Below are 11,905 nucleotides of genomic sequence, written 5' to 3' on the forward strand. Positions count from 1 at the left end.
TTCTTCTTACTACATCCCAGTAGCACAATGTGACCAAACCAATGGGACAGTAAAGCACAGGCACAAAACCCTATATAATCTGATGCTTCAGAGAGTTTGTTAAATCTTGTGACTCCCAGAAAGCAGACACAGTTTTAGTTAACATGCTACACAACCTGTCATGGCGACATTCACAACTAACATTCTGATACTGCCATTACTAAAGTAAAAGAAGAAAAAATCAGAAAAGGCATTCAAAAAAATAAGCAATTGTGGGGGGAAAGTGGTGATTTTTTGGGGGCTGAATTGTTAGTTCTTTGGGTTTTTTTCCCAAGGTATTTAAAATGACACCTGGGCCACAACCAAACAGGGCACCTGTGGGGTCATCAGAAATCAAAAAATGTAGACAGCAGACCTCCAAATAAAAGACACTACAAAAGAAAAAAGCTAATGGTAATTCCTACTACTTATGCAACCTGCATATTAACATCCAACATGGCAGACACACATAAGCCTCCTAGAGTTCCAAAGGTAACTACAGCCCGGTACAATTTGTAATGGTCATACAACCATTGCCTCAGATGCTTGTCTGAACTCCTGGGCTTTACTCTCTGTAGCAACTTGGCTCTCCATAAATGATACCTACTTTATTACACACCACTGCCTGCCACCATGTGCATATTAATTCCACTCCACTAGGTGGAGTCTTCTGTCTTTCCAGACTGCAACCTAATTTCCAAAAGAACCTATTATCTATCCTCCATGAACCTTGCACATTTACTTTATTATAAGCACCAGAGTATACCTGTCTTGATAAACATAAAAATGAATCAAATGCCTTCCAAAATGATTAAAGAAATCATGAGCTTTCCCATGAGTATCCCAAATCAGCATGTTACAATATGGGATCATGCAGGAATATTGTTGCTATACAGTTCTGTGCAACACAACTGTACTTCAACAGACACCACATTCAAGAAATAATATGAGTATAAAAATATATCCCTTAAATAAGTCAACATATCACACATGCTCAAAAACTACATATAAAAACCCCAAGTTTCAGAACTTCTATTAGATTCTTTTTGTGTATTCTGAAATACATTTGATTACCTAGGATGTCTTCCTTTTCCAGGCATCCCAAAATGTGTTACAGAAAACGAGAGGGAACATTAAAGTATTCACATTTCCATTCACAACCAGTGGAGTTAAATATGGCAACTATTCAACAGGAACAGCAAAACTGTATGCAGCATTTCTGGCAAAGATTAAGAAAACAGAACACTCCCATGAATGTGTTCAGAACATTTAGATAAGAAAATCTGGACACCCTGCATGCAGCTATAATCTTTCTTCTGGGGCTGGGCTCCACCCCAAGCCCTGTGCAAAGCACCAGCAAATCCCAGGACCAAAGTAAAAAGCTCCTTGGTTGCAGAGCTCCTCAGGTAGGCAGTCTCTGCTGTCACACACTGCGCCAGAGCGTGTGCTCGGCAGCATGTGCGAGCAGAAAGCCCCACGCAGGCACGCCAGGCTCCCCAAGGCTCTCACACGCCCGGGTCAGCCGAGGTAGGGCCGCCCCAGCGCCGCTCCTGCTGCTGGCAGATATCACCAGCTATTTAAGGCTACAGACATTTTGCCCCAATCGGCCATGTTTTCTGTAATATTTACTTCTCGTACATATGTCTATAACTATGTATACATCCCACAGAAGGTGAGGTTTAACAGGGTTAGCTTTGTTGGGGAAAAGAAGGTTTGGAGGAAAGGAAACAACTTTCATGTTGAGAAGATTTGAATCTAGTGACTGTCACGGGATGTAAACACTCTTCTGGGGAGGGAGGCTTTTTGTTATGTTTCAGGAGAGCACAGAGTTTTGGATAAAATCTGTATAAATAATTATCCCTCTGTCATTCAACATAAATTTATGCACATGTGTGCACACAGTTATGCTGGGGAATACAAACTATAAAGTAGACAAGCCACAGACTTCTAGACAACCTACCACAAGCACGGATCTCACACAGAATCCATTCTATATTTAAATTTCAGTTTATTGAATTTTAATTATTTCTGATCTGTAGATCACTTTGAGGAAAATCCCCCCAAGGTCAAAAGTGTACAAATCCAATTGCAAAACCAAACAGAAGCATCAGCAAGGCCCTTTCCCATGCAGACACCTACCAAAAAAATTAGTTCCTGACTACTAGATTAGAATTCAACAGCTAAAACCCATTCTAATATTAAAACCAGGTAATTCGCTATGTTGAAATAAATCAATAAAAGCTCTCATTCTATTCTGCACATTCACTTATGTTACGTACACAGGATTCCACAGATGTAACAGTAAATTATCCCCTCTTCATTTAGATCCTTATTTATAAAATTAACAAACATATTTTCCATTAAGTTATTGTTGGGTTTTTTTGTTGGTGTTTTTTTTTTTATTAAAAAGCAATAGTGTTATGTTCTCCAGAGATGCTTATGATAGAAAATTTATGCTCTACCAATACTATGCTTTCCAAGTCATAGAACTGACTTGGAACAGCAGCTCCACAACCGTGAATATTTTTGTATATATGCATTCAAATATGATTCCATCATTTCATTCACCGTGGAAAAAGTTACTCTAAAATTCCCATTAACTAAAATGTCCTTGATGAGCCTAAACTTAAGATTTGCAAGTATGTCAGGAATGAAACAAGCCAAAGAATGTTGTGTCATATACTGAACATCCTTTACATTGCTCAAGGTCCTCGGCAGTAAGTAAAGCTGTACTGCTGCAATGGGGAAACAGCCACGTGTCATTTTAAGATACAATCATAGTTTATTAATAAAATTATTTTGAAAATATGAGTTAAATCCTTCAACCAACATAGTGGCATTCAGCTATCCAGTGTCATTTTTCCAGTTCAAATAGATATGGTCCTAATTGCATAATGCCATTTTATCTGCTGAAGATAAAAGTGCCGATAAACAAAAATGCACATTAGGCAGGAGATTTTTCAGAATAGATTTTTTTTTCAAATAACCCACTTGCATTAACAAAAGATTGCAATGGCTTCCAAATTATAGGGTGTTATTTTTAGTGGAAGTAGTTCAATATTCATATTGGAGCAGATGTAGCAGTTTAACAAAACAGCTCTTCAAATCCTGCACAAATTGAAAACAGGAAAACTGATTGCATTTTCTCTTATCACTTTCCTTTTCTGAATTGACACTTTTGGCCTTCTGAAAATTTACACATGGCTTTCATCTCAACAGCACCTGCTGATCAAACAGAAACCTAACATTTTCAGGAAAATGGTATAAAGGACTAGTTTTCTTTTTACCATCTTAAAGGGCATCAGCAGTCCACTTGATGGCAACAATTGCTGAGTAGATGGCACACAAATACATTTTATATTTTCAGTCCACTTACTTTTAAAAATTAGTTAAATCGTAACAGTTCCTCTGTATTTGCTTTTTGTCTGCCTTAAATTAATTTCAGTCTCTACCTCTGCGTTACCCTGATGGGTTTCATTCTACAGTCAGCTAGATTTTAAAGATGATGTGAAAGCCTCTGAAATAATAAACACATTGCATGCTCTGCAGACAGGGGTCTTCTTTATATACGCATTTATATGCAATCATATAAACTGATATATACAATTATGCATTCATGTGCACATACTGCACAGACATTGCTTTTTATGGTGCTTATAGCAAGGAAAAAATGTGTGTGTGTATGTATGTGTAGAGATATACATATATGCATGTATGTTTCATTCCGCTATAGTCTCACTGCATTGAATTCCCCAAGGTTTGAACATGTTGAGGGGAGAGAAATTCAAAGGACATTTGTTTATTTCAAAGTTGTTCTTTGTTTCCTTTGCAGTCTTCAGACTGGAAGAAGGTCTAGCAGATGCTCTAGAACTTGAGCATCAAGACTGGGTTGAGATGCTGCCATTGGTGAAGATGGCGAGCATGCAAACAGCACAACCAGAAATCCTTGGGCTCCTGCAAAAGTTAAAGGTATCAAGTCATGTATATAAAAAATGACACATAAGTGCCTTGTTATCCCGTCTGCTTCTAAGCCTGTAAACTCTGAAGCGCAGCAGCAGGTAACAAGGACCATCTTCCTTTGTACATAATTCTAAGTGTAATTAAAGATACTCCTGAAACCTGCTATGTGTCAGCTTCTTAACTGATAGGGCCCTCACCCCCCTGAAGTACTCTGCTGCCATCCATTACCATTCTGCTTCAGTGATAAGGTAACCTGAAGGCAGAGATGACATACAGTAATATATGTGCCACTCCAGACAGTTGGTTCATGAATTTCAGTGTTTCATCATGCTCACTGAGGCAATCGCAAACCTGAAATGTCAATATGTTCAGTCAATGGAAGTAAAATAATGGGGCTCTATTGTCTTACCCTATCGATCTGCTGCTGTCAACAAGAATACATGCCCCCCTGGCTTTAAACAAATTTTAATTAGGCTTTTAGTTACCAGATCATATCTATATATCTATCTGTGCAAACACTTGACAACGTGAAACGGCAGTATAAATATTTCAAACTTTTAAATATAAAGGTAATTGTTTAATGTTGGTTTAAGATATGACCCCTGATGAAGCCGTTTGCTAAACCAGCGTGCGTGCATGCACTGAGCATGCAATTCATTTTAATCTGGAAGAGAACTCAAAAAGCACTACCAGAAGTCCATCCCAAACAACAAAAAAGAAAGAGCAAAGAGGCCACTTTTCTTGAAGCCCGGTGTCATCCTCTGCAGGGATTTTGGAAGTTAGGAGCCTTCACTGAAACTACCCCAGGAGTGAGCGGTGGGCGCCGGGCATGACAGGCCGGGGCTGCCACCCCAGGCCGGGGCTCCTTCACCCCGTCCCGCCAGACACACAGACATGGCACTCTCTGCTTCTCTGGGCTGTGTTTAAAGTGGGGTCCCTCAGTCACCACCTTTGTTCTGCGGCCACCTTCTCCCTCCCCGCGGCCAGCCCGGCAGGCGAGCCCCTCTCCGCTCCCCTCGGAGCTGCCCAGGGGCGGGGGGAGGCAGCACAACAAAAGGCAGATCCCGTCTCCCCGCCGGCTAATCTCTGCCCGTAAATCCCCCGCCCGCTCCAGGGGGAGATAATAAGTGGTTACATCTTCACTTCTCCCCGCGCCTATCGACTTGTGCAGCGCCGAGGGAGCCGGGCCGGGCCGGGCGGCGTGAGGCGGCGAGGGGTGTCCCCCCGCCCGCCTCTCCGCCTCTGCCGCCCGCGGGTGGAGATTTTACCTTCCGGCGGCGGGAGGGACGAGGAGGCGCCGGCGCGGCCCGAGCTTTGTGCGCCTCACGCGCCTCGCGGCTTATCTGCGGCGCAAGGACGGAGCATCGCGGCTCCGCGGCCCCGCCGGCGAGGGGCGATTATGGTATCAGCGCGGCCCAGATGGCGGCCGGAGGATGTGCGAGGCAGCGGGGCCGGGAGCGGGGCTGGAGCCGGCCCGGGGTCCCCGGGGAGGCCGCGCCCGGCACGAGGAGAGGCGCCACCTCCGCGCCGCCCACCGGGGGAGAAGGCGGCGGTGCCCAGGTCTGCGTGTGCCTGCCCTCCGGCCGGCGGCCGGCCCGGCTCCGGCCCTGGAAGTTGCCCAACACCTCTCCGGGATAAGGACCCTGCCAGGGGTGGCGCAGCGCTGACTCCCCAAGGCTCCTCTACCGGAGGTCGCCGCCACCCCCACTAAGGCGATCTGTGACTGCCCCAGCCCGGCTCTCCTTTCACAGGCCATACCTACTGCTGCAGCCCGGCTCCCCCCTCACAGAGCATGCCTGCATCCCGCACGGAGCACGGCGGCCGCCGGCCCAGAACAGTCACACACTGTACCCGCTCCCAGTCTGGCCAAGCCTAACCCAGGCTGCTCATTGTCAGCGTTGGCATTAGAGCCTGAACAGCACTGCTGCTGCAAAGTGGTGGCATCATTCACCAGAGGATGAGCAATAAGGAGAAGTAGGTCCCTACACTTCACAACTCAGGTTCTGTGAAAACTGAGGGGCTGTTTTGTCGGGATTCATCAAAGAGCACAGGGGGCATGGAAAAGGGAGACAGCAAAGCGTCCTGGCCTGCCTACCATAAGCACAGCCAGCCAGCAGGATAGCTATGCCAGCACCAGGCACTCTATGTGCTCGGGTTTTAAAGTTTCTAAAATGTTTCTCCCCGGGAATCAACACTTATTTGTTAGGAAACGCATCTCCATTGCACGTCGGCCGAGGAACACCGCGAAGGAGGACAATGACAGCATGCTGAAGTGAGACTGGCATTGTTCACTGCAAAACTCCTTCCAAAATCACTCGTCCAAGATAGCAGTTTATTCCACAAGAAAAGGAATAAAGGGAATTTGACACATAATACAAAGTGAAAACCAGAACCTAGATGGGGGAAGGGCATGTGTGTGAAAATCGTGTCACTGCAATGAATGTCAGATAAAAAAGGGGTCTGTCACAAATCCTCCACTAATCCAATAATGTGAAAACCTCTTGGTATCACTGAGACATAGCACAAGGTATTTTTTTTTTTAATTTTTCATAAACCACTCTATATGTTTAGCCTTGGAAAGACAGCAATTGGCCAAATGTTCCTATCACAAAACCAGGAGCTTGATTTTTTTCAGTGAAGGCAAACTGATTTTTACATGTCAAATTTACTATGCATTCCTCAGCCAGTATTTTTACCCTGAAGAAGGGCCACTTCTCCCTCAACTTCCTCCAGTTGTCAGTTGCGTGACAACCATATTTAGAGGTAATCAGACAGGTCATATTACAAAAGTTAGTCAACTTGTTTGAAACCTTAGCTCCTAAACTTAATGGCATGTTCTACGCATTTCTAAAGAAAAGTGACTTATTAATTCAACCTGCAAGGTAATACAGATTTCTTTCTGCATACGTTATTTCAAACTATTATACACAAATTAGAGACTGCTCTTTTTGGTATTTCTGTTACAGAGCTTTTCCTTGAAATACATACAAATCATACCATGATTTAGGAACTAATTTAGGATCTGCCAGATTCTCATCTTGCAGGGCCACCATGTGCATCTTATGTCTATGTTGACCATACTTTTATTACTTAAATCACAAAACTAAAAAAAACACCCTAATCCAGGGTCCTTCCTAATGTAAGCAGTTTGCTGTGAAAACACGTTTAAAAATAAAACAATGTGTATTAATAAAATAAATACAATCAGAATACAAATGTGTAACAGAAGTGGCGTTCCATAAGCACAGCTGTCTCAAAGTCCAAGCTGCAGGCTAGAAATCTTAATTTCAACTGACTCTCTTGTAATAATGGGTTACCTTCCTCTAAAGCGGAAAGTCCATCTGCCCCAGGCAGATAAGTTTTGAAGCATTAAAATAGATAAAAATCTAACATTTTCTTTCTTGCATTGAATATGTGAATTCTACTGTGCTATAATGTGAGAATTCCAACATATGACTATTATGGCATAATATCTCATAGCTCAGCTTGTCATTACCTCACTTGTAATTCTTATGTTAATTATGTTCATAATTACTATAAACAGATGTGGTAGAAATTCATGTGACCTTTTACTTCAGAATGCATTTCTCTCTCTTTCCACTTTTTTTAATAACATAGGTTAAACCAGAGGAAACTATTTCTGACGCACTCCGCATGTATATGTGTACATATTTAACATGAAACCATTTCTGCCTCATATTTCAGGCAAAGGACCACCTACATGCCAGTACATTGACATGAAAGTGATGATAACTGAAAAGTCTACTCTGAAACATACCCCTAAATAACTGTGCCTACAGTGAACCTTTTTGATTAAGCCTAGCTACAGACATCACTGAAGCCTAGAACTTAAATGGAGCACTGCATTTTTATTCAGGACCTTTGTTAATGCAGCAGTATCCTGCTTTACAACTACAAGTACATAACAGCCATACAGCAATTTATTTTACTCACAGACAAACCATCACCGTCTGTACACAAAACACATTTACAATAAAATCACCATGGATTTCATTAAGAGAAAGGCTACTCGAATTTCATTTCTTTGGACCTAATCTATAATTAGTGCGGACAGACAGGTGCAAACCCTTCTCCTCTACAGATGGTTACTGGAAATGGGGCAAAATAGCTCCTTCTGTTTAAACAACACACAGATAACCTGCTCTGCTCTTATCACTTACAATTACCTCCATTATACTGAACTAATGTTTACTTTAATAAAATGTCCACTGTTGTCTAAACGTCATTTGGAAACTTTAATATCAATGGCAGAAAAAAAAAAATGAAGATGGAAGTCTACGTCTTTCAGATGAAAATTTGGAGGGGAGGAAACAAAACAAAAAGCTTTTAAAGAACAGGATAGAACAGACTTTGATTTTATGTCTGCTGTTCATTTTTCTTTATCCACAAAACCACACAGTCTGCTACTTCCTGATATATTGGTGCTGCCTTATATTAAACTAATAAAGTTTATAGTAAGAACAGGATAACTGCATTTTAAAAGCAGGTCTTTAAAAAGGAACATCTATGTGGGAAACCAAGACCCATTGCCTTAAAAGTTCAGTTTTTAAACCAACTGTTTTAGATCTCTGATATGAAACATCACGAAGACAATGTAACCTGGAAGACAATGTTTTAAGGATTTACACTCTCATTACTTATACTAAATTCAGTGTCAGTTTCAACTTTTTAAATGTTATAGGTTGTTTTAAAGGCTGTATGAAAAAGAGCAGGCTGTTACTAACTACATGGATCAAGGTTTTTTAATGTATTCAGATTAAAACAATTATCTTTTCACATTTCTTTAGCCAAGCCAGGAGAAATGGCCCCATCAGAACACCAAATTCATGTTTTATTTCAGCTATTAAGTCTTCTTGATCTCTGCATGACAACTTAAGTTTCTACAGAACAAAGAACAAGACCTTCTCCTCCAGCCCCCAATGTAAAAAGTCTGAAGCTCCTGCAATAGCAACATACTGATATCCTTATTCAATTAGCTAAAGATTTAACAGTAATGGACTGTGGCAAGTGGATTTGAAAGTTGAAAATGACAATTGCAAGCCCTTTCTCCCATCACCCCCAATGCAAACAGTGCAGATGCCTATTCCACCCAAAGCGTCTGGCAATGAGGAGTTTGCAGTCTGCACAGTACCTCAGTGAGGCGAGCTTCACATTCAACGCCTGTCGTCTGAAGTTCATTTCAGAGAAGTGAGAAACAGGATTTGACAGGGAAGAATGTCCTGAACTGACTATCCGCTGACCAGCACTCCAGGTGGAGCTATTTTTCTCCCCCATTATTCCAAAAACAATAGTCCCAGTATAAAACTCCATGTGCACACAGGCATACATAGTGTTAAGCGTACACAGATGAGAGATACCGTGTGATGTTTTACTGGTCCATTATTTAGGCACGAAACAAGTTAACGTTAAGGTGGTCAAAAATGGTAGAAGGCAGTGTTTTACTTAAAAAGATTTTGGAAACTATTTAAAAGCTCAAAGCCTTTGAAGAAAAACAACTTGTGCAGCAGTTGCCAGGAAGCAGTGACCTAACACTGCTGTCTGCATTCCATTACAAACAGAATGGTTCTTGTCTCCCTACAGCATGCTCATGGCTCAAGAACCCAGCCGCTCTGCAAGCACAGGACAGAAAGAAGTCCTGCTATCATCTCTTGTACCCCTCGCCTGGCTCCAGCTTGCCAGAGGCACAAACGGATTTAGGGGTCTGTTGGATTTTTGGTGGAGTTTGGTGTTTTCGTGCACTTGATGCATGATTCTCATGACAGCGAAGGAAAATGACTCATTAATTGAAAATAGTAGCAATTATACTGAATGCTCAGAAACTGACCTTAAGAAAGTTATCAATTATCAAACATAGTTATCGTAAGTTCCTAATTGAAAACCTTTACAGCAAATCTGCAGTGAATCTCACACCTAACAAAGCCTTTGCCAACTTCATATTTTCACAGACTGTATAGTTATGAATGAGCCATACTCATGTCTTTTCCTATTATCTTCCTATTGAAGGGGAGCCACAGAAACACCTAGTGCTAAAACCAGAATGCATAAACAAGATGGAGTAACTTTTTTACCATTCAGCCGAGCTGAAGGAAATTCCCTGATCATATTGAATTTCCTAAGGAAATCAGCCCAGAATAAACTGAATGAGGTTTTCAGACTTCCCATGAAAAGGTCAAGCATCAGCTTTAACAACCATTAGAAACCAGTTTCAATCTTCTCGGCTATCCAGATTCACTAAGCCGTTAACAGAAAAGCGGAACAGAAAACCTGGACAATAGAATTCAACTCTAAAAACGTCTTTCACATCTTGCCTCAAACTGCAGTTAACAAAGTTGCTTATTTAAACTTTCCATTGCATCTGTCAGGATGCAGAAATTGAGACGGAAATGTAAGGCTTCAAGGGTGTAGTTAAATAAATTATACTCACCCTTAGCCCTAACATATTGTGTTTACAAGTACAATAATTATGTTTCTAGTTACATGTCAATGGAAGATATTTTCTAAGTCCTTCAAAAAGCATGCAAGCATTACTGTAAGTAGGAAATAAGTCAAAACAGATTAGTAGACCAAAAATGGGGAGGGGAAAAAAAAATACTGCTTTGGTCAGCAACTCGGACCACCATCAGGGGATAAATCAATTTGCAGCAGCTGTGGACAGCCATTTAAGTCTGGGGCCTGAACAGATTAATTAGGAGAAGCGATGTTAAAAGTTAAAGGGGTCAGCGTTACATTAAGCACAGGAGTGCTTGCTGGAGCAAACGCTTGGCTGTACATACCAAGACTCACAAGACATTCTTCTAGTTAGCCAGGGCTACGCCAGCAGCCAAGCATTTGGCACTTGCTGCTTTCCCAGAGACAGCACGGCAGCTCCCGCAGGCTGATTTTAAGAGGCATATACCCGTTCTTGCCCAGCCCTTGCCGCGCCGTGCCCTCACCGCGTTCAGCATTGCCCGCACAGGCGGGCGCGCAGCCGTGCACAGCGCACCTTGGGGCCGCCCTGGCGAGCCAAGGCAGGCGCTTCCCGCCCGGCTGCGACTGTCCCTGGAAAACTTAGGCAGCTCTTTCGGTCAGACTTGCTGCGGACTGAGCAGATCGCAGCCCGCTCCCGAGCTATCTGCGGGGCGGGAGCTGCCGGCTCCCGAGCGTCACGGCCGGGCGGCTGCGACAGACGGATCCTCTCCGTGCCGTGATTTAGGGCACGGCAGAGGCAGGAGGGGATGGCGGGCAGAGCCTGCTGCGGATCGGAAGATGGAGGGCCGCTCTCCCAGAGAAACCCGAGCGGCTTCGAGGCGTCTGTTCCCCAGAGCGGCGATGCCGGAGAGCCCCCGGCTGCGGTCGGGCAGGGCGGTCCCGCCGCGCCCGGCTCCGGCTGCAGCCTGGGGGGCAGGAGGGGGAGGCTGCTTCGACTCCCCATACCCTCGCCCTTCCTCCTTTAAACTTATCAGTGAACTGAAGGAAGCAACATTTTAGCTCCTGGTTGGAGCATGAACGATTTAAGAGCTACGTCCGATTAGTTACTTTCGGTTTCTCTCTAACATCTAGGGAAGCAGAGTACAAGAGCGACAGCTAGTTCCCTATAAATTAACTCTGAAACGGAGTCACGGGTGCTCCTGCTAGGGTGGCAAATCCTTCCCTGCACGAAAGCAAATTTCTCAACTTTGGCACTAACAAAAGGACTCGAACTCCGCAAAAGTCAAATGCTTGTCTAAATGACCGAGAATGTGGTTTTCATCCTTCCAATCTCCCTTATCAATGGTCTGTTGCAAATTTATAGAATCGAACCCTTCAGCACAGCCAGAGGAGATGACAGTTACATTGTATGGCAGTTTTGGAAATGCAATCCCTAACGTTATACTGTCGTTTTAGGGAACAAGCTGTTTGCAAGACTGCGGTGCAGCTAAAGGAGACG

At 43.3% G+C, this 11,905-nt stretch overlaps 1 protein-coding gene and 1 long non-coding RNA gene across 6 annotated transcripts in view; both read right to left on the bottom strand.

The window, feature by feature from the left end:
• Positions 1–11,905, bottom strand: part of RUNX1T1 (RUNX1 partner transcriptional co-repressor 1) — a 114,495-nt gene that overhangs the window by 101,407 nt on the left and 1,183 nt on the right. The window contains exon 1 of one of the 5 annotated variants that reach the window (XM_064391366.1): positions 5,737–5,752. The exons of 3 other annotated variants lie outside the window; for them this stretch is intronic. The gene's annotated coding sequence lies outside the window, so the exon portion shown is untranslated. Of the gene's footprint in view, positions 1–5,246; positions 5,397–5,736; positions 5,753–11,905 lie in introns of those variants that run through there. One more of the 5 variants, XM_064391356.1, reaches the window with a different exon arrangement.
• LOC135289733 (uncharacterized) lies at positions 3,362–5,184 on the bottom strand. Its single transcript, XR_010352455.1, has 2 exons — positions 5,114–5,184; positions 3,362–3,972 (listed from the first exon to the last, which is right to left on the bottom strand). It is a non-coding gene; the product is annotated as an uncharacterized LOC135289733 (long non-coding RNA).

Source organism: Passer domesticus, chromosome 1, assembly GCF_036417665.1.
Source record: "Passer domesticus isolate bPasDom1 chromosome 1, bPasDom1.hap1, whole genome shotgun sequence".
In the NCBI taxonomy this organism is placed as follows: domain Eukaryota; kingdom Metazoa; phylum Chordata; class Aves; order Passeriformes; family Passeridae; genus Passer; species Passer domesticus.